This window comes from Chiloscyllium punctatum, chromosome 28, assembly GCF_047496795.1.
Source record: "Chiloscyllium punctatum isolate Juve2018m chromosome 28, sChiPun1.3, whole genome shotgun sequence".
NCBI classification, from domain to species: domain Eukaryota; kingdom Metazoa; phylum Chordata; class Chondrichthyes; order Orectolobiformes; family Hemiscylliidae; genus Chiloscyllium; species Chiloscyllium punctatum.
The window spans coordinates 69,628,092-69,651,851 of record NC_092766.1 but is presented as its reverse complement, the minus strand read 5'-3'; positions in this window follow the sequence as shown (position 1 = coordinate 69,651,851).

Genomic DNA, 23,760 nt, shown 5'->3' with positions numbered 1-23,760 from the left:
CAAAGATCTATCCCTAACCTCAACACCCATCATGTCCCTCTCCTTGGTGTATACAGATGCAAAGTACTCGCCACGAATCTCACCCATTTTCTCTGACTCCATGCATAACTTTCTTCCTTTGTCCTGTGTGGGCCAAACAGTTCTCGAGTTACCCTCTTGCTCCTTATAGATGAAACGTTGTCTTTGGGATTTTTTCTCACCCCTGTTTGCTAAAGATATCTCATGACCACTTTTAGCCCTCTTAATTCCTCAATATTTACTGTGAAATGTGGTTCATTTAAAGAAAATAAACATTTGTTCGTGCGAGTGGGAACTCAGATCTTTTCAAACTGTTTTGTGCCAAAAAATATTTGAAATCTGTCTCAGTGCAAATAAAAAGCAAGAGAAGAAACCTCCTCACAAAGTACTTCTGAGGTAGAATATAGTGAGGGCTTGTAACAGGGGCACAATTTTAACTGAGTGGTTTGAACATGCAAATTGACTCAATTAATCAAGTTGACAGTGATATCCTCGAGCAAAGATTCATGGAGTGTATGAGAGATTGTTTCTGAGAGTAGGATGTTATGGAAACAACCAGAGAATGGGCTCATTTAGATTTGATATTATCCAACAAGGGAGGGTTGGTGGATCAGCTTTGTCTTGGAAGGAGTTACCGCAACATGCTAGAGTTTCACATTCAGATCGAAGGAGTAAAGACTGAGTCATACATGAGAGTTTTAGTGTTAGGCAATGATAATTACACTGGCCTAAGTAAGGATATGGCCTGGGTGGGCTGGGGGGTGGGTGGCGGTGGGAGAAAAGAAAAGTCAAGGGCAGGGCAGATGAAGAAATGTGGCAAATAATTAGGAAGATACTGAAGACCGAGCAGGAGTTGCATAACGGGAAAGAAATCATCCATATCTTGATAAGGAAGTCACGGATAACATGAAGGCAAATCCCAGTGCATATCATACTGCACATGTTAGTCACACTATGGAGGATTGGTCAAGTCAGTGACCTCGTGGTGTTATAACTGAATTCTTATTTGATAAACCCAGGTAATGTTCTGGTGACCTGGTTCAAATCCTGCCACAGCAAGTAGGGCAGCTTGAATTCAAATCTGGATTTAAGAGACTGATGGCGGTTATGAATCGATTGCCAAGAAAAACCCACCTGGTTCACTCATGTCCTTTCGGTAAGGAAACTGCCATCCTTACTACAGATTCCCCACTCTCAGGCTGAAGGCATTTCTCCTTATCTCCGTTCGAAAATATCTTTTCTTTATCTAAGACTATGTTCTTGAGTCCTTTCTCTCCTAACCACGAAAGCATCCTCCCAACATCTACTCTGACCTGACATTCAGTATTTTGTATGCTTCAATTAGATCCCCCATCATCCTGAAACAAACTCCAGCGAGTCTCGACCCAGATACCTCATACGTTAAGCTTTTCATTCCTAGGACCATTCTTGTGAAGCTCCTCTGAACACGGTCCAGGGGCCGTACATCCTTCCTGAGGTATGGGCCCAAGACGGCACACTATCTACCAAATGTGGTCTGACCAGAGTCTCATAGTGCCTCAGAAATCCATCCCTACTTTAATATTCAAGTCCTCTCAAACTAAATGCCATCACTGTATTTGCGTTTCTGACCGGGCAGGCCACCTGAAAGAATAATCTTACGATGGGCAATAATGAATTCACCATGGAGTTACAAAAATGAACAATGATTAATGCAAGTTGGGAAAGGGATCCCAACCTTGACTAAAGTCTCTGTGCTAATCCACATGCTGCAGAATTCAGACAGGCTGCAGCTACCCACCAATGGTTTGCAAACAAACCTGACAGCTACAGACCCTTAAATACTCACCTGAAGTTGAACCTGAATGGGACAATGGAATGTTGCCCTTGAGCCAACCCATGATTGAGTCTGAATGATCAGGGTAAATGAACCTGATCATTCCATTGACAGATCCTCCTTACCTTCCGAAAAGGGCGTGAAGTCTTGGAAGGATAAGAATCACCCCACACAGTGCAGTAACTGGAGAATAACCAGGGAAAGAGAAGACACCTCCAAGATCATCAGAAGAACAAGAACACATCACCAAGTCGAGCCTGGTCAACTTCTAGTGGGGTAGTTTGTGATCATCCAAAATTAAGTTAAAGCATAATATAATGTGTAGCGTTTATCATTGCGTTATAATACGTTTTATTGTTCTAATATTAATTATGTTCAAAAAACAAATATTGTTTGTAAGAGTTAACTCGGTTCGTTTGCTGAATATAAGATTTCAATCACGACAATCACATTGTGCACCAGAAACAACACCTTCCTAATTGCTGACTCAACCTACAAGTTTATCTAGAGACAACCCTGAACTGGAACTCGCAACTCTCTTTGCACTTCAGACTTCTGATTTTTCTCTCCACTTACAAAGTAGTCTATGCCTGTCTTCTTCCGACTAATGTGCATCACCTCGCACTTTCCCAAGTTGTACTCCATCTGCCACTTCTTTGCCAACTCTCGTAATAGTTATTCAGTTTCTCATCTATTATTTGTTCCACACGACTATCTCACCAGCGTCATTTTCCAGTTCCCCAATATCCACTTCTGCTTCTCTTTTGCCCTTTATATGTCTAAAGTAACTCTTACAGTTCTCTTTTATATCACTGGATAGCTTAACCTCATTATTAATCTTCACCGTCCTTATTTCTTATTTTGTTGCCATCTGTTCATCTTTGAAGCTTCCAAATCTTCTGGTTTCGCACTGCTATTTGCTATGTTATCTACTTTCTATTTTCCTTTTACCCTAGATATGACTGTCCCAGTCATCCATGGTTGCCTGATCCTCGCTGTACAATGCATCTATTACCTCGGGATAAATCTCTGCTGTGACTCCTAAATTGCTCCGAGAAACTCCGGCCATTATTGTTCCTCTGTCTTTCCTGCTCGACTCCTCTCCCAGTCAATTCTATTCAGCTCCTGTCTTGTGTCTTTGAAGGTGTCTTTAGTTAGGTGTAACATTAATTCCGAATCTACTTTCTCCCTCTCAATTTGAAGAGTAGATTCAATCATAGTATGATCACTGCCTCCGAATGTTCCTTCACCTTAAGCTTCCTGATCAAGTCTGCCTCACTGCTCAGCTCTAAATCCGGTATTGCCCATTCCCTCGTTGCCTGCAACATACGCTGCTCCAAAAAGCCATTTTGTAGACATTCCACAAATTCCTTTCCTTGCAAACCATTACCACTGATTTTCCCAGTCCACCTGCATATTTAAATCTCCCCAGTCTCTGTAACTTTGCCTTTCCTACATATCGTTTCTATCTCCTCGTCTATCATGCGCCCCAGCTTCTGACTACGATTTGTCGACCTGTACATAACTCCAACTGCGGGTTTTCACCTTTACGGTTCCTCAATTCTACCCACACACATTCCACACTATCTGACTATATTTTAAGTAATGGAACTGAGTGATGTGACTGCAAAACACTTTAGCATTGTCTCAAATTTATAGTTTAGACATGAAATAACAATATTTCATTGTCAATTACTTTGCAATATGGCCACAGTATATTTCTTTGGACAAATATTCTGTCTTTATTACGGAAGAATACAAACTTCAGCGTGGGTTTCCTCCGGGTGCTCCGGTTTCCTCCCACAGTCCAAAAATGTGCAGTTTAGATGAATTGGCCAAGCTAAATTGCCCGTAGTGTTAGGTGAAGGGGTAAATGTAGGAGAATCGGTCTGGGTGAGTTGCGCTTCGGCGGGTCGGTGTGGACTTGTTGGGCTGAAGGGCCTGTCTTCACACTGTAACTAATCTAAAAAAAAACTTGAAACTGTTCGAGAAGGAAGATATGAAGAGGACATGAGTCTATAAGGAGATTAAGGTGGGTCAAGTGAACAGGCAAATATTGGTGTATGGAACATAGTAGGAAAAATGTGTCTGTGCTAAAAAATATTGATGGGTTGAATGGAAATGGAGTGTATTATTTCAGTGGAGAGATTGGCTTTAGGCACAGAGGAACCGGGCACTTGGATTACAAAATAAAAATTTTATGTGAACATCAAATTTTTTGGGAGGTAACACAAATGTTGAAACTTTCTGAAACAGAATACATTTAAAAGTTGGGACGATTTTGTACAGATTTACCATGTAGTGGTGTAACCACATCGGGAGAGCGATGGCCACAATGATATGAAATGCAATCCAGAGAAGATTTACTCAGCTGACTCTTGTGAGGAGCGTTTATTTCAGGAGGAAATCTTGAAAAGACTGGCTCTGGATCTGCTGGTGTTTAGGCGAACAACATGTGGTCTTGCTTAACCTCAAAATATTCCAAGTAGTCTTTCAAGTTGAATTCTAAAACAATATTTCCGCTTGTGTGAGAGATTACCATGAGTGGATGGAGAGTAAAACAGAAAAATGTCTCTGTTAAGAAGATGGTGATTTGGTGTCATCCTCTCAGAGTGTTGTGTCTTTGTACAAATCTCTTCCCAGATAACGATGGAGGATGAGGCATTGAATATTCCTAAGGCAGAGGCAGGCAGATTCTTGACTAAGAATGATGCACGAACATTGTAAGGGCAAATGACGAATGTGCGATTGAGGTCACAATCAGATCATCCGCGACCTTATCACATGATGGAGTTGTTTTGATTCCTTACTCCTGATGCTAGGTTTTACATTTCTGTTGTCTTTAGATACTGAAAATAAAATAACACAGTTCTCACAACTTCAAAGTCAGCGACAAACTCTTCAGATCAACAAAATGCCCTTGTTGTTTAATAATTAATATAAAATCGGATTGTCTTTTTAGTTCATTTGGGATTTTAATGAAGCTAGACCAGCATTAATTGCCCTTGAGAAGTTCCAGTCCAGTTGATGTTGGTCCATCCAAGTGGCTGTTGGGAGGGAGTGCCAGCAGTGCATCTCATGTGCCGGTTTAACTGGGAGTAAATATTACTGGTGAGGAACATCTCGCAGGATAACAGACTGTTTGTCAATACGAATATATGGGAAGGAATTTATTAGTCTTCAGAGAAATAACAACCTTACACGAGAAGTCTATATAATAATGAAGCGAAGTCTGTTTCTTGGTTAACTAAAAATAATGGTGTCAAACAGCTGGAATAATGTTGATGCTGTTTTGGACGATTCTTACACTGAGCATGCGAATTATCCTGGATGATTTCAGAGATGGCTGGGCTGTCCTAGGTTGAGTAAGTGCTGATACTCCATGGGATGATGCTTGTTTGTAATCTCACCACTTACTGAGCACAGTTCGTTGGAACAAACCAAGTCCAATTGGTTGCTGCTTCAGAATATATCAGACATTTCATGGCTGCCACCACATGGAATCATGTAATAAACACAAGGCTCGTCCAGTCTGCACCACCCAGTGCTGATACAAGTACTTTATAATGTTTGTGAGGTTCCCTTCCTGAACCATCCTCCCAGGCAATGCATTTTTGACACATATCATGCTCTGGGTTCGAAACAGATTTCACAAATCCTCTGTTAGTATCTTCTCTTTGACTTCAAACGTATTTCCCATTGTTTTTGACCCTTTGACTAAGGGAATAGTTGTTGTCTGTTCACTTGTCCTATACCTCTCATGCTATAATACACCGCTGTCAGGTTCACCCCTCACCTTTCTCTGCTCGAAAAGCAAATGTAACCTATCTTCATGGCTTGTGTTCTCTCTTGTCTTGTTACATCTTCCAAAGTGCAGCATCACTCACATTTCAGTGTTACCTTTTATCAGTCATTGATCTGGCCATCTGAAAATCTGTTTGTACCTTCCTGTAACCAACACGTTTCTGCTCACCTGGATAATCATTGTGTCATCTACAACATTCTTTATCATCGTCCAACATTGTTTATCATCCTCTAACATCTCACACACACCCCCCCCCCCCACATATACCACATTCTTATCATCGCAATTTATTAATTTCAGAAACAAACCTTCATTTCCTTCCTGTTCTACTGATGTTGTTGCAGAATTGAAATTCCAGTCTCTTGTTTTTCCTATTTTGGTGAATTTACACCGTGAATCAGTTGTGGTCTTTTGTGAGGGAGGCACAAACAGTATTTTGGACATGGAGCTGAATCCTGCTTTTATACTGTGCCCCTCTGAATGTATTATTTATAATGCTTGGACATAATTAATCTTGGACTAGCGTTCGGCACCTTGCCCTGCAGCATTTTCATTTTACGTGGGCCTGCAGCTTATTCTTTACAACATTCGCTGCAGTTGTCAAAGCTGAAAGAACTTTTTCATCTGCAGGATAGACACAGGCTCATTCATTAATTTTGTTTGAAAGAGCTAGAGCAATTATGATAAAGATTGAATTAAATTCTGGATTATAAACACACTATAGAAGATAATTCACGTTCTCATTTCTACACTGAATTGGAAGCAAATTAAAAGAAAAAACACCCACCGTTCAGAATATTGTTTGAAAAGTGATGTCATGTTGATATAATGGATTAAGGAAGACTACAAATCAATTTTCTATTGAATATTACGAGGACATTGTTCAAGCAAACAGTGTTCTTGTCTTTTGCTCCTTATTCTTTCAACTGATCTGCCTGTGCAATTTGCGGTGAGATCAGAGTGACTTCCCTTTCAATCGAAGCAGGACTTGACTGAGAGTGGAATCAAGGACCCTGAGCAAAACTGTGGTTAATGGGAATTAGAGAACATTTTGCACTGGGAATGGGAACAAGAGAAAAATCAGTCTCTGCAAGGTATCTTCCAAGTTGCGTGTCATCCTGAATAGGGACTAAATTTTCTGTTCCTTCACAAGTATTTGTTAAAAATCTTGGAATGCCCCTACAAACAGCTCCGTCTGGATCTGCATCACTTTGGATTGAAGAGGTAAAACAGGGCAACTCTGAGTCACTTATTCCAGAGCCATTGAGGATGACAAATAAACTCTGCTCTTGCTCGTGCCTTCCAAAACCCTGGATGAATATGTCTTGTTAAAAAATTCAAAGATATTTTATGTTTTCATTGATATATGGAAACTCTCGGAAAGGTAAGATCTTGCTGGATGAGTACAATGCCAGTGACATCAGGAGCATAATAAGACATTGGTAACAATTGGGATCAGTACTTCAATCAGTTACTTTCAGAGGATTGATCATGTGATGTCATGAACACCGAGTTCAACATTGTCATAATGCATTATGACAATGGCAATAAACTATCGGTATTTGCGGAGCTGTCTGGCACATAGTTTTTCATTTTTCATTCAAAGACCATAACCAAATTCTTGAGCGTCAACAGAAATCACAGCTTTGCTGTTCCCTTTCAGATCAGACAAATATCCCACTGTCCAGAAGATTAACGAAGTTGAAAGTGCAGGAAAACATTTGCTGGTTCTGAACAGAGAGAAACACAATTAACTTTTTGAGTCCAATATGAATTTTTCAGAAGAGGATCATATCAGATTCAAAATGCTGCCTGTTTCTACCTCCAGATCCTGACTCATCTGTGGTGTTTTGTCACTGTTTACTGTTTAGAACAAAGAACATTAAACAGTACAGCACAGAACAGGCCGTTCAGCCCACAATGTTGTGCTGGCCATTGGTCCTCATGTGAGGTCAACCTAATGTACGAACTCTCAAATTTCTGTGACCACATGCATGTCCAGCAGTCTCTTAAATATCTCCAATGACCTCGCTTCCACAACTGCTGCTGGCAACGCATTCCATGTTCTCACAACACTCTGAGTAATGAACCCGCCTCTGACATCTGCTCTATACTTTCCGCCAAACAGCTTAAAACTATGACCCCTCATGTTAACAATTGCTGCCTTGGGAAAAGGTTTCTGGCTATCAACTGTATCTATGCCTCTCATTATCTTGTACACTTCAATTAGGTCCCCTCTCTTCCTTCTTTTTTCCAATGAAAAAAGTCCGAGCTCAGTCAACCTCTCTTCGTAAGATAAGCCCTCCAGTCCAGGCAGCATCCTGGTAAACCTACTCTGAACCCTCTCCAAAGCATCCACATGTTTCCTACAGTAGGGCGACCAGAACTGGACACAGTATTCCAAGTGTAGTCTAACCAAAGTTTTATAGAGCTGCAACAAGAGCTCACGGCTCTTAACCTCAATCCCCCTGTTAATGAAAGCCAAAACACCATATGCTTTCTTAACAACCCTGTCCACCTGGGTGGAAATTTTCAGGGATCTATGTACCTGCACACCAAGATCCCGCTGTTCCCCCACACTACCAAGAATCCTGTCTTTAATCCTTTACTCAACTTTCAAGTTTGATCTTCCAAAATGCATCATCTCGCATTTATCCAGTTTGAATTCCATCTACCACCTCTCAGCCCATCTCTGCATCCTAGCAATGTCAGGCTGCAGCCTTCAACAGTCCTGTATACTGTCAATGATACCTCCAACCTTTGTGTCATCTGCAAACTTGCTAACCCATACTTCAACTTCCTCATCCAAGTCATTAATAAAAATTACAAAGAGTAGAGGCCCAAGAACAGAGCCCGTGGAACACCATTCACCACTGACTTCCAGGCAGAATATTTTCCTTCCACTACCACTCACTGTCTTCTGTCGACCAGCCAATTCTGTATCCAGACACTTAAATTTCCCTGTATCCCATTTCTCCTGACCTTCTAAACGAGCCTACCATGGGGAACCTTATCAAATGCCTAACTGAAGTCCAGATACACAACATCCACCGCTCGACCCTCATCAACTTTTCTAGTAACATCCTCAAAGAACTCAATTAGATTTGTGAGGCATGACCTGCCCCTCACAAAGCCGTGTTGAATGCATTTAATAAAGCCATGCTCTTCCAGATGGTCATAAATCCTATCCCTCAGAATCCTTTCTAACACATTGCAGATGACAAACATGAGACTGTCAGTCTGTAATTTCCGGGGATTTCCCTATTTCCTTTCTTGAAGAGAGGAATTACATTTGTCTCCCTCCAGTCCTCCGGTATGAATACAGTGGAGAGCGAGGATGCAAAGATCCTCGCAAGCGGTGAAGCAATCACATTTCTCGCTGCCCAGAGCAGCTGAGGACAAACCTGGTCTGGCCCTGGCGACTTGTTAATATTAATGTTTGTCGAAATTTTCAACACATCAGCTTCCTCAGTCTATCTGTTGCAGCATGTTTACCTGCTCCTCAATGGTTTCATTCACTACAAGGCCCTTTTCTTTCATAAAGACAGAAGCAAAAAACTCATTAAGGCCTTCCCCTACCTCATTAGACTCTATACATAAGTTCCTTATGCTATCCCTGATCGGCCCTACTGTTTCTTTGATCATTCTCTTATTCCTTGCATATGTGCAAAATGCCTTTAGATTCTCCCTACTCCTTCGTGCCAAGCCTTTTTCCTGCTCCCTTTTGACTCTCCTCAGGCCATTTTTGAGCTCCTTCCTCCCCTGCCTGCAATCCTCCAGAGCTGAGCAAGACCCTTGCTTCCTCCATTTTACGTAAATTGCCTTCTTTCTTTTGACGAGAAGCTCCTCCGCTTTCTTCATCCAAGGTTCCTTTATCTTACCCTTTCTTGCCTCTCTCAGAGTAACACATTTATGCATTTCTCGCAACAACTGTTCCTTAAACCGTCTCCACATGTCTATAGTGCCCTTTCCATGGAACAATTGCACCGAGTCCATGGTTCTCAAAGGAGTCTGATAGTATCATAGTTTCCTTTTCCCCAATGAAATATCCTCCCATTGTGCCTGCTTCTCCCCTTCTCCACAGCTATGTAGAATATGAGGCAGTTGTGGTCACTATCACCAAAATGCTGTCCCACCGCAAGATCTGACACCTGTCCCGGCTTATTGCCGAGCACCAAATCCAAAATGGCCTTTCTCTTCGTCGGCCTGTCAATGTACTGAGTTAGGAAACCCTCCTGAACACACCTTACAAAAACAGCTCCTTCTAAACCATCTTCCGGAAGGAGGTTCCGTTCAATATTGGCAAAGTTAGTCACCCATTACAACTAGCTTCGAAATTGACGTTTTGGGCAAAAGCCCTTCAGAAACGTCGATTTTGAAGCTACTTAGATGCTGCCTGAGCTGCTGTGCTCTTCAAGCACCACTAATCCAGAATCTGGTTTCCAGCATCAGCAGTCATTGTTTTTACCCATTACAACTACCCTATTCCATTCACACTTTTCCAAAATCTGCCGACCTATGCTTTCTTCAAACTCCCTGCTTCTATTAGGGGGCCTGTATTTAACCACGAATAAGGTGATTGCTGCCTTACTGTTCCTAATTTCCACCCATACTGATTCAGTCGGTAGACCTTCCTCGATACTGGTAACTTCTGTAGCTGTGATATCCTCTCTGATTAGCAGTGCTACACCCCCTCCTCTTTTTACCTCCTCCCTATTCTTTTGAAATGTTCTAAACCCTGGAACATTCAGCAACCATTCCTTCCCCTGAGAAACCCACGTCTCTGTTATGGCTACAACATCATAGCTCTAAGCTCATCACTTTTGTTCACATTTTCTCAAGTATTACCGAGCACAGTGAATCCGTTTTGGGGGAGGGGGCGGGGACGGGGGAATGGTGTCGCAGTGGTTAGCATAGCTGTTTCACAGTACCAGGCAGACGGATTGGAGGATGGGGAATGGGGGAGGGGGAGGGTGCATGGTGTCTCAGTGGTGAGCACGGCTGTCTCTCAGTACCAGGGACCCGGTTTTGGGGGAGGGAGAGGGGAGCATGGTGTCTCAGTGGTGAGCACGGCTGTCTCACAGTACCAGGGACCTAGTTTGGGGAGAGGGGGAGGGGGCCATAGTGTCTCAGTGTTTAGAATGGCTGTCTCACAGTATCAGGGACCCGGTTGAAGGAATGGTGTGGGGAATTGGGACATGGTGTCTCAGTGGTTAACACAGCTGTCTCAAAGTACCAGGGACCCGGTTTGGGGGGAGATGAAGGGGGCATGGTGCCTTAGTGGTGAGCACGGCTGTCTCACAGTACCAGGTATCCAGTCTTGGGGGAGAGGTAGAGGGGCATGATGTCTCAGTGGTTAGCACAGCTGTCTAACAGTACCAGGGCCGAGCTGAAAATGTGTTGCTGGAAAAGCGGAGCAGGTCAGGTAGCATCCAAGGAACAGGAATCGAAGTTTCGGGCATAAACCCTTCTTCGGGAATCCTGAAGAAGGGCTTATGCCCGAAACGTCGATTCTCCTTTTCCTTAGATGCTGCCTGACCTGTTGCGCTTTTCCAGCAACACATTTTCAGCTCTGATCTCCAGCATCTGCAGTCCTTAATTTCTCCTCACAGTACTAGAGACCCGGTTTGGGGAGGAGGGGGTGGGGGAGGGGGTGCATGGTGTTTCAGTGGTTAGCACGGCTATCTCACAGTACCAGGGACCTGGTTTTGGGGGGAGGGGGAGGGGGGCAGGAGTCTCTATGGTTAGCATGGCTGTCTCACAGTACCAGGGGCCCGGTTTGGGGGGAGGAGGAAGGAGGCTGGTGTCTTACTGCCTTTGACATCTTCCAAAAACTTTCTCCAAACATCTTAAAATTATGCTCACCTCGTGCCAACCATTTCCACCCTGGGAAGAAGTCTCTGGCTATTTCCTCTGTCTGTAACTCTCACCATCTTGTTCAGCTCTAACAAGTTACAGCACATCCTTCTTTACTCCAATGAGAAAAGCCATCGCTCCCTCAACCTTTCTTCATAAGACAAGCCCTCTAGTCCAGGCAGCATTCTGGCAAATCTCCTCTGCACCCGCTCTGAAGCTTCCATATCCTTTCTATAATGAGGCGACCAGAACATTTCAAATATGGTCTCATCAGAGCTTTATAGACCTTCAGCATAATCTTGTGGCTATTCAACTCAGTCCCCCTGCTAATGAAAACCAACACACCATACGCCTTCTTAACCACCATTTCAACTTAGGTGGCAAATGAGAGACCTGCAGACATGGACCCCAACATCCGTTTGTTCCTCCACACTGCTATGAATCCGACATTTGACCCAGTCATCTGCATGCAACTTCGACTTCCAAAATGAATCCCTTCACAAAATAGGAAATTGGAACAGAATTAGGCCATTTAGCCCCTTGGATCTGCTGTGCCGTTTGATCACAGTTAAAATGTTTCTCAGCCACATTCTCCTTCCCTCACCAACTGACCATTGATTCCCTTATTCATGAAAAACATACTTATTTCTTAAAGAAATTACTGTGTGTGCGGGCATGTGCATGTGATTGTGTGTAAGTGTCCATATCTGTATGTATGTGTGTTGTTTGTTTAATGTGTCTATGTATGTTTGTGTGCATCTCTGTGAAATGATGGCTCTGTGATTTTGGGGGTAAATCCATTGAAATTGAGATAAACCCTTCCTCCCCTCCTCTCCCTCTCCGTCTGTCCCTGTTGAGTTTACAGTCATACAATGCCACCCTCTGCTGGTCTCCCCATGCTACTGCACAAGTGTCACTTTTTTTTCTATCAGAGGACATCAAATACTGTGAATATCTCACATTGCACGGCTGTTTGGTTTTGCAAATATCTCTGGATGCACAGAAGAGTTTGTCTGAGACCTAGATATATTACCACCACCACTGGGTCAGTTTCAGGACTTTTCAATCCTTTCTCAATTACACCTTGTAGGGGTGAATTATAGAATATTTCAATTTAAAGAACGTGTAATAAATTCATCGCATCACCTTACAGATGATTTGCTTGCTTGCAGTTGCAGTGGAAATACTCTTTTAGGTGTACACTCTGTGTAACGAATAATCTTCAAAGACAAATCACTTTCACATTGCCGAGCGAGCACATATAATACTCAGGAGCATTCGCCACTCTGAGTGTCCTCAGTACAATTATGATCATCCCGATACCCAACTGTGTGTGTGTGTGCGTGTGCAGATGGTACTGTCAGTTTGGATGGTGCTATGATCTACCTCCCTCTCCCCACTTCCTAGACTGAATCCCTTATGGTTTTCTCTCTCTACTGCCATCAATGCAGTAGAGTGTGAAGACCAGCAGAGGCGGACATTGCATCACTTTAAACACCAGAGAGGCTGGCAGATCCGCTGTGCACACAGATACGCACAGAGACACGCAGATACACAAAGATATGCATATAGATACACAGGCACACATAGAGACTGGTGCAGTCACACAGGTATTAAAGCACACAGAGAGAAATGCCAATACACTGATGCACGTGCACACACAGATATACAGGCATCAGTACAGACACACCACAAACACTGACACACCAACGTTCATACAGAAATGCAGCATCTGTCAGTATTTATTTTTCGCGTGGTGACTTCGTCAATATTTCACTCGATCGTGGGGTGTGTCACAAAATTTCTGTTGAACCGTAGGGATTCCTCTGCACCCTCACAACAGCTTCTACATCTTTCCTATAACAAGGCGACCAGAACTGAACACAATGTTTCTAGTGTGCTGTTACGACACAGCAATTAACCTCTTTGTGAATTAAACCAAACACCCAGAAAAGCTTACCTTGCCTTATAATCTGTTAAAGCACCCATCCTCCTCCTCTAACCAAAAACAAAGTACCTGTGCCACAGTTTGGAACTTTAACGAGTTTTTTTATTCATTATTTTTTTTTCAACAGTCTCTTCGGGAATTTAAACCAGTGGGAATGGCCGTGTGGGCAGTTGAATGTTCCTCCTGCAGAATGTGGGAGGTAATGGCCAACACCAGTGTCCCTGCTGACTACATCTGCTGGAAGTGCATCTGATTCCAGCTCCTTGAAAACCGCGTTAGGGAACTGGAGCTGGAGCTGGATGAACTTCGGATCATTCGGGAGGCAGAGGGGGTTATTGAGAGGAGTTACAAGTAGGTAGTCACTCCTAAGGTACAAGAAAAAGGCAAATGGATTACAGTCAGGGGTTGGAAAGGGAACCGGCAGACAATGCAGGGATCCCCTGTGGCCATTCACCTCAACAATAAATATACCGTTTTGGATACTATAGGGGGGACTTACTAGGGGAAAGCAGTGGGGTAGAGGGCTCTGGCACAGCGTCTGTCCCTGCTGCTCAGAAGGGAAAAGGGAAGAGGAGCAGAGCAGTAGTAATTGGGGACTCCATAGTTAGGGGGACAGATAGGAGGTTCTGTGGGGACGAGAGAGACTCACGGTTGGTGTGTTGCCTCCCAGGTGCCAGAGTTCGTGATGTCTCTGATCGTGTTTTTTTGATCCTTAAGAAGGAGAGGGAGCAGCCCCAAGTCGTGGTCCACATAGGCACCAACAACATAGGTAGGAAGAGAGATGGGGATTTAAGGCAGAAATTCAGGGAGCTAGGATGGAAGCTTAGAGCTAGGACAAACAGAGTTGTTGGCTCTGGTTTCTTGCCCGTGCCATATGCTAGTGCGGCAAGGAATAGGGAGAGAGAGTAGGTGAACACGTGGCTACAGGTATGGTGCAGGAGGGAGGATTTTGGATTCTTGGATAATTGGGGCTCTTTCTGGGGTAGGTGGGACCTCTACAAGCAGGATGGGCTTCATCTGAACCAGAAGGGTACCAATATCCTGGCGGGAGGGTGGGGGGGTGGTGGAATTCGCTAAGGCTATTGGGGTGGGTATAAACTAATCCAGCAGGGGGATGGGAACCAAAATTAGAATATAGAAAGGGTTGAGAGGAGAGAGGTCCAACATCAAGTTTCAGGGATGCAAGATGGTACCGGCAAACAAGAGGTTGGTTAGAAGTGCGTCCACTTCAACGCCAGGGGCACCCGGAATGAGGTGGGTGAACTTGCAGCATGGGTTGGTACCTGGGACTTCAATGTCGTGGCCATTTTGAAAACATGGTTAGAGCAGCGACAGGAACAGTTGTTGCAGGTTCGAGGATTTAGATGTTTCAGTCAGAACAGAGAAGACGGTAAAAGAGGGGGAGGTGTTACATTGTTGGTCAAGGACAGTATTGCAGTTGCAGAAAGGATGTTTGAGGACTCGTCAAATGAGGTGGCATGGACCGAAGTTAGAAACAGGAAAGGAGAGGTCACCCCATTGGGAGTTTTCTATAGACCTCCGAATAGTTCCAGAGATGTAGAGGAAAGGATAGCAAAGATGATTCTCGATAGGAGTGACAGAGAGAGGGTAGATGTAATGGGGCACTTCAACTTTTGAAATATTGAACGGGAACATTATAATACGAGTACTATAGAGTCGTCAGATTTTGTCCAGTGTGTGCAGGAGAGCTTCCTGACACATTATATAGACAGGAAAAGAAGGGGCGAAGCCACATTAGTTTTGATACTTGGTAATGAGCCTGGTCAGGTGTTAGACTTGGAAGTAGGTGAGCACTTTGGTGATAGCAATCACAATTCTGTTATGTTTACTTTAGTGATAGAAAGGGATTGGTGCATACCACTGGGCAAGAGTTACAGCTGAGGGAAAGGCAATTACGATGCCATTAGGCAAGATTTAGGAAGCATATGATGGGGAAGGAAACTGCAGAGTATGGGCACAGTGGAAATGTGGAGCTTATTCAAGGAAAAGCTACTGTGTGTCCTTGATATGTACGTACCTGTCAGGCAGGGAGGAAGCTGGAGAGTGCGGGAGCCGTGGTATACGAATGAAGTGGAATCTCTGGTCAACAGGAAGACGGCGACTTATGTTAGGATGGGATGTGAAGGCTCAGTTAGGGCACTGGAGGGTTACAATGTAGCCAGGAAAGACCTAAAGAGAGAGAGCTTTGGAATGCCTTGCCTGCAACAGTGGTAGATGCACCAACTTTAAGTAGATTTAAGTTGTCATTTATCAAGCATATGGACGTACATGGAAAAGTGTAAGTTATATAGGCTTCAGATTGGTATGACAGGTCGGCGCGACATTGAGGGCTGAAGGGCCTGTACTGCGCTGTAGTGTTCTATGTTCTTTGTTCCCCTATCTCCTCAAACTCCTGGCACAAGTTCCCTTCAATATCCTGATGAGCCCTACCCTCACTAAAGCCATCATCTTATTCCTCACAAAAGTATAGAACATCTTAAGTTTTACCTTAATCCTACACACCAAGTCTTTTTCATGCCTGCTTCTCGCTCTCCTGAGATTATTCTTCACTTCCTTCCTGACGACCTTGTAACCCTCTAGAGCCTTGTCTGATCCTTGCCTACTTAACCCTAAGTGATTTTCCTCCTTCCTCTTGAGATATTCTACATCCATTGATACAATGGAGATATGGAGCTGCAAATGGATTGGAGCTGCACATCCCATCACTTCCAGCATGGGCTACAGATTTCCCCACACTGGGCAGTGATCTAACACAGTGTTACTGAACAATGCACTGGGGCAGTGCACACAACTCTACATGGTGGGAGGGTAACTGCTCCTCGTTTACAGTTCAATGCACTGGGGCGGTGTACACAGTCCTACATGCTGGGAGGGTAACTGCGCCTGGTTTACAGATCAATGCCCTGGGGTGGTGTACACAGTCCTACATGCTGGGAGGGTAACTGCGCCTCGTTTACAGATCAATGCACTGGGGCGGTCTACACAGCTCTACATGCTGGTATGGTAACTGCTCCTGGTTTACAGATCCATGCCCTGGGGTGGCGTACACTGCTGTACATGCTGGGAGGGTAACTGCTCCTGATTTACATAACAATTTACTGCTGTTCACTGCATAGCTCCCAGTGCTGGAGAGGCAGTTCATGGACTGGTGTGGTCTGCACAGATTGCTGGGTTGTATTGAGCAGTACACTATCCTGGTCTGAACACTGCTACATGCTGCACAGATATATCGTCTGGATTACGGTGTCTGATTCTGTGACGTGGATTTCAGCTGATTTGTCAGCACATTTACTTTATATTTTTATTTTTGTTATTGTACCTAAGAAAGTACTATTCGTCCAGTTTATCCACTTTGTCTGAGAAGAGCCACGTTTACTGAACTTGTCGATCAAGTAATCATCCAATTATCACATGAATATCCGTCCATCTGTACCTTAACCTGGCCGTTGGTGCTCATATCCCTGGAATACCGGGGAAATCATTATGAAGCTCAGTAACAATGTGCAAAACGTATGGCTCGTGGTCTCCTGTACATCCCGGCTGTGGGTCCTATTTGGATCCCTAGTGTATCGAGAGCTGGCATTGTAAAGCTCAGAAACAATGAACTGGTATGTGTCAGACTGCTGTTCACTTCCCGGTGTGTTCCATGTGGTGCTCCATGGACAGGAGTGTGTGTGTGAGGGGCTGTTGTTCAGGTCCAGGTGTGTTCCATGTGGTGCTCCATGGACAGGAGTGTGTTTGCTGGGCTGTTGTTCAGGTCCAGGTGTGTTCCATGTGCTAGTCCATAGACAGGGAAGTGTGTCCTGGGCTGTTGTTCACTTCCAGGTGTGTTCCATCTGGTACTCCATGGACAGGGGTGTGTGTTTGACTGTTGCTCACTTCCCGGTGTGTCCCATGTCGTACTCCATAGAAAGGGAGGTGTGTGCTGGGCTGTTGTTCACTTCCTGGTGTGCCCCATGTGGTACTCCATGGACAGGGGCGTATGTGTTTGACTGTTGCTCATTTCCCGGTGTGCCCCATGTACGGATTCATGGACAGGGGTGTGTGTGTGCTGGGCTATTGTTCACTTCCCGGTGTGCCCCATGTGGTGCTCCATGTTGGACAGGGATGTGTATGTGTTTGGCTGCTGTTCACTTCCCGGTGTGCCCCATGTTGGACAGGGGTTCCAGGAGCTTTAGGCATGTCTTTGAACCTTGGTCTGTGCGTGTCCACTGAACCCCTGTGCTTGTCCCTCTCAGATGGTTGTGTAGTCAGTAACACGAGGAAACCTCTCGAGTATTATTGGAAAAGAGCAGGTCTCTAACTTGTAGCTGAGGGGCCTCTGACTGACTCCTGTTATTGAAAGGTTAGTGGAGGTGCTGGGGATGGTTTGCTAGAGGTTGTGCTGTGACCCGCTTCAGAAATTTAGGGAGACCTGAGGATTTGGTGACCCAACTCTGGATGGACCATAGGGACTGTAGTTACATCTGTGTCTGTAAGATGAACACCAAATGGAGTAGAGCCTGCACAGAGAGGAAGATCTGAAACCACGGAGTGAGTGTCCTTGGGGAAAGGGATCTGCTGTATCTTCACCGGGTTTTCCAGGAACAGCTTCCCAAGTTCCATTTAACTCAGGAGCAGAGTGTGAGGGGACCCTGATTGAACAAGGAGCTGGTAACAGAGTGGTGTCACTTCCTTCAACACGACCTGCATCTTCACACCAGGGGGAGGACGGTGCTGCCGGGGTCACTGTTTCACTCAGCTTCTATGATTCCGAACTTTCCAGGCAGGAGTGGGTGACAGATCCATCATCTCCCAGTATGCCGACGTCAACATCACCATTTGGAGACGGAGGATATATATGGTGGTTGAGAGCAATGGGGTCCCTGGGAATATCAGGAAGATGGAGCAACATTTCCCATGTCTGATCGGGTCAGAATGAACCCTCCAGTACACACTGCATCACTAAGTCCTGTAGTATTTTTCGGTTTCAGTAACATACCATTCTTCAGTAACAAACCATTCTTCCTAAAGAAAATGACAGACCATATATTATCTTCAATCCCATTTGCTAAACTTTTATCCATTGACTTCACCTGTCCATATCCAATTACAGACTCTCCACCTTCCCTTCATAATTTAGTTTCCTGTTTATCTTAGTTTAATCTGCATGCATACTTACAGTACATTTGTTCCACTCCTCCTGATCATTGATACAGATTGTAAAGAGCTGTGGACCCAGCACTGGTCACAGTGTAACTCCACTGGTGATGTTCCGTCAAACTGAGTAAGGCTGATTTTTCCAGACTGCCTGCTTCCTGTTTGATCACCAGTCCTCCCCCATTTATGTGTAACACATTCGAAGAGCTGAATAAGAACGAGGAGCATCAGTTCAGCAATCCAGCCCCGCAGGCCTCTTCCGACATTGAATACAATCATAGCTGATGTCATTGCGGCCTCAGTTCCACGTTCCTGTCTGCTCTCCATATTCCTTCACTTACTCAATATCCCAGCACCTACTGCACTCTGGGGCAGTGAATTACACAGATTCCCCACCCTGTGACAGAAGTATTTTCTCCTCACCCCTGTTTCATTTCTCCCCCACCTCATCCTAAAACTATGGTTTTAGGATCGTTCGAGATTGTCCCACATGAGGAAATATCCACTTCACATCTACATTGTAAATCACCTTTAACATCGTCCAGACTTCCGACATCTCCTCTCAGTTTTCTATACTCCAGGCAGTGTTGGCCTGAACTTCTCAATCTCTCTTCAGAGGACAATCTCCTCATCTCTGGAGTAAATCGAGTAAACCACTTCTGAACTGCCTCCATGGCAAATACATCCCTCCTACAGTCAGGACACCAAGACTGCACACAGTACTCAGTTGCGACTTCACACCTCCCTCCCTTTATAATCCATTGTTTTAGAAATAAATGCCAAAGTTGCACTTGCCTTTCTCATTATCTTCTGTACCTACATCGGAGTATTCTGTAGTATGGACGCGCACAGCCAGATCCCTCTGTACCTAATCATTCTGAAGTCTCTCTCCATTTGGATAATAATTTGCCTTTCTGCTACACTGATCCAAACGGATACACTCATACTTTTCGTTGTTCAGTTTCTTCTGTCAAATGTTGCCCCAACCTATCCATATATATTTACTAACTTCTCCCGTCTTCATTGCAATTTCTCACCTGAGTTCGAGTCATCTGTTAATTTGGTTGTAACATGTTCTATCCTCTCAACTACGTAAGACCCTAGATTGTAAATAGTTAGGGCCTGGAGACCAAGACATATGGTTTCGTAAAAGTTGAATTTTGCCAAACAGAAAATGACCCATATTTTTTCCATCTCACTGTATTTTGTTGCTTCACCAAGTCTGTATCCAAGCTGATAAATTACTTTTAATCATAAATGATCTTATTCTGCAGATTAATCATTTGTGCAGAGCTATTCAATGCCTTCTGGAAGTCCAAATATTTCATCTCTAAGATCCCCAAGATCCAAATCATGTTGATTCTGATGGTTTGTGGTTTGACTTTGCAAATTTCTTGTCATTAATTCCAGAATGATCGACTTTAACAATATTCCTTAAATTTCAACAGTATTCTCACTACTATATATTCCATCACGAAGGTGATCATTCTAAATTCTTACCTCTCTATAATCTCTTTGTTCGCTCCAATCCTGTATAATTGGCACATGGCGTGAAATGCCCTGCTCTGATTGCTCTGTAAGAGGTCGGAGTCGCTGAATGGACTCATTCTCTTCCTTGTGCACAACATCGATGGGCTGATGTCTTTCTGGTGTTCTACATCACCATCTCGATGGTCTGCCTGTCCTCCTCCTGTTGATGTGTAAGAGTCGTGAGGGCTTATGCAATGTTCCTGTTGCTGCGTAACAGTTTGAGGGGCTGAAAAAAAGACTTCTCATATTCTTCCATCACAGACTGGAGATACTGAACGGTCTCTCCTGCATCACTGATATAGGACTGAGGGAATGATTGGCCTTCTTCTGTTCCCATATACGAGACACGTGTGGTAAACTTCTTTCTCCTTTCCCAACAGAAATCTTATAGGTTGCATCCTTCTCCAAATCCTATGCAACAGGGTCGATGGGACTGAATATCCTCCTGGTATCCCAGTGCACCAATCTCCAGTCCCTCTTCCAGTTCCTATGGTACAGACTTGAGGAGGCTGAATAGACTGATCCTATTGCTGAATAACAGGGTACTGGTGCTGCATGGCCTACTCTGGGCCCAGTGTTATCGACTCGAGGAGCTGACTGGCCTCCTCCCATAACTGTATATCAGGCTCCAGGGGGCTGAATAGCCTCTTCCTGTTCTGGTGTAACAGGGTCAATGTCCTTCGAGACACTACCTCCTTATAAATGACAGAAGGCGCTGACCGAGAGAGTGCCCGTACTCTGAAGTACTCTCGTCTCCACACCTGACGTAAGGAGATGAACCATTAATATAGACTTTTTCTGTATAAAGTCCTGAAGCTGAAAGTAACAAAAGAGGTCCCTCTCAGATACCTCATATTCCTGGCTCAGCTGCTCAAAATTCATCATGACCTCCCCGTCAAAAAAATCTCCCATACAGGAAACTCATCTGGACTCCCAGAGCCTAAAGCCAGAATCCATCAATCCCGGCTGGAATCCTACAAATCCTACAATGGGAGTGAAAGCCAAAGTTTTTGTTTTGTAAAGTGCCCTCAACTTGTCACATCATGTTCCATGCTTTCACTGTGTTAAGGACAATCGGTTTCTGCAATTCTCCATAACAGTCCTCACATTGTCCATGAACAACAGATTAATGAGGGGACATTTTGCCTGGAACGCCTGGATGTCGAGCCAAATTGGTTCTCACCATGCTCGACAAGCCCAATCAGCCACATCGGATAGCAAGGAGCTTAGTTGGTATTTCTTCACGTCTGGAAAATCAACACGCCTGTGGAAGCTGCAATTTGCCCAGCTTAATAAGAGGGCATTTGTGACACCAGATGAGAGATCAAAGCCAACTGTTAAGCCTCCACAGCGCCAGTCTGGGCAGCGTCAAAGGGAGCATTGACATGGGGTATCATAAACAAGGAAGGACATTCATTTCAACCAGAGCTAACCCAAACAGGATATTGGAAGATTCTGTCTTATCTTCTCTAGCAACTGCACGAAGTTAGCTTTATGTAATTGATCGAAGGCTTGGATAATAACAATACCTAAACCTCCTTGTCTGGAAGGGAATCAGATTCCAACACAAGTTCGGGTACTCCAATAAGACCCCCAACAGGAATGGCCCCCGATTTCATAATATTGATTTTATACCCTAAGAAAGATCGAAATAAATTAATCATTTATATTAAACAGGACACAGATATCATTGGGTTTGTTCGAAAGAGAGGAACGCCATCTGCTTAAAGGGTGGTCCTCTTTCACAATGGAGAAAGTGAGGACTGCAGATGCTGGAGATCAGAGCTGAATATGTGTTGCTGGAAAAGCGCATCAGGTCAGGCAGCATCCAAGGAGTAGGAGAAGGGCTCATGCCTGAAACGTCGATTCTTGTGTTCCTTGGATGCTGCCTGACCTGCTGCATTTTTCCAGCAACACATTTTCAGCTCTTTCACAATGGATCTTCAAAGCCAGCATTTTCGACAAAATGTTAAAGTCCACATTTAATAATGATATAGACATATACAAAGTGCAATCCTCTCGGACGTTCCCTCTCTTGAGAATAGGATAAATATTTCCTTCTCTCAGAGAGGATGGGAGGCAGTCCTGACTATACGAATAATTGTACATAACCTACATTGGCCCAGCCAGCATCTCTTTGAACTCCTTCTAAAACTCACTCCAAAAATACATCTGGGCCGGGGGCTTTACCACTCTGGAGCTGCCTCACTGTCTCCTGCATCTCTCGGATTGTCAGAGAGGAAATGTAAAGAGACGCCTGCTCTGAACTTACACCTGGGAGGTCCAAGGTCTTAATAAAGGACTCCAACATCGCCAATCACTCCTCCCAGCCCGCTGACTGGAACAACCCAGAGTAGAACTTCCTGAACTCTGCATTAATGTTTTTGGGATCACGGGTCCCAAAATAATAGCAGCAATCTTCTTTCTGGCCAAGATTGCCTAATATCTACTTGGTTCTCACCATGCTCGAATAACTTCTGTTTCGCAAAGGAAATCTCTCTCTTTGCTGTCTGGGCGAGTGCAGAATTCAGAGCAGTCCGGAGGGCTGTAATCTACTGCGATTAAGTTACAGACGGTCTGACAAAATATGGTGTCTCAGCTGTCTTCAGCCGAGCCTCAAGCATACGCTGCTACTCTCTCTTCTGCCGCTTCTGAGTCACCGAGTAAGAAATAATCAAACCCCTTGGCAGTCTCCCAGAGCACCGTCGGATTACTGGCCGTACACAAGTTAATGTTCCAAAAACATTCAAGTTCCCCCGAAAAATACTCAATGAATTTGTTATTTTTCAGGAGGAAAGGATCCACGTGCCAGTGCCGTGAGCCTGTCCCATCGCCACCATCATTGACCTCCATGTACACTGCAACATGATCAGAAATGGCTATGTTCCCAATTCTACAGGACAGCACCGAATTTAAAAAGACCAATGGGGCAAACAACATGTCAATCCTCGTAGAGCATTTATCTGGGTTAGAAAAAAAGATGAAGTCTCTATCTTCAGGGTGAAGACATCTCACACATCCACCAACCCAGCTCCCTGTTCAGGTCCACCAGCTGCCTGGGTGGCGGGGAAATACCCGCGATTCCCCTCGACATCTTATCCATCTCGGGGTCCAAACGTCAATGAAAGTCTCCCCTTAATTGTATGACCTTGTGAGCAAATCTAAGTGAAATCTGAGGGGGTGTGCTGGGTGCAATATTATTCAACGTCCAGTATTCCTCTCGATGTATTAGAGCTTTAAGGATCAGAGACCACCCACATTCATTCTTAATTTGGTCAAACAACTGAAGTAGAAGGTTCTTATGAATGACTATAGCTACTCCTCTAGTTGTTGAATTAAAGGATAAAAATCACCCCTCTGAACCTTCCCTGCTGTAACGTTAAATGCTCCTTATCGGTGAGATGTGTTTCCTGCAGCAAGGCGACATCAGCCATTTCAATTTCTTCTATAGTTTTTCTCTTAATCGATGAATGGCTCCCTTTAACATTCCAGGTGCACCATTTAAATGAGCGGTTATCCATAACCATCCGAAGCAGCCCATGACCCACTGGGAGAAGAACCCCATTTATAGCGCGCCGAGTGAAAGCTGTAAACAGTTCGGATAAACGTGAAAATATAACGACAAGA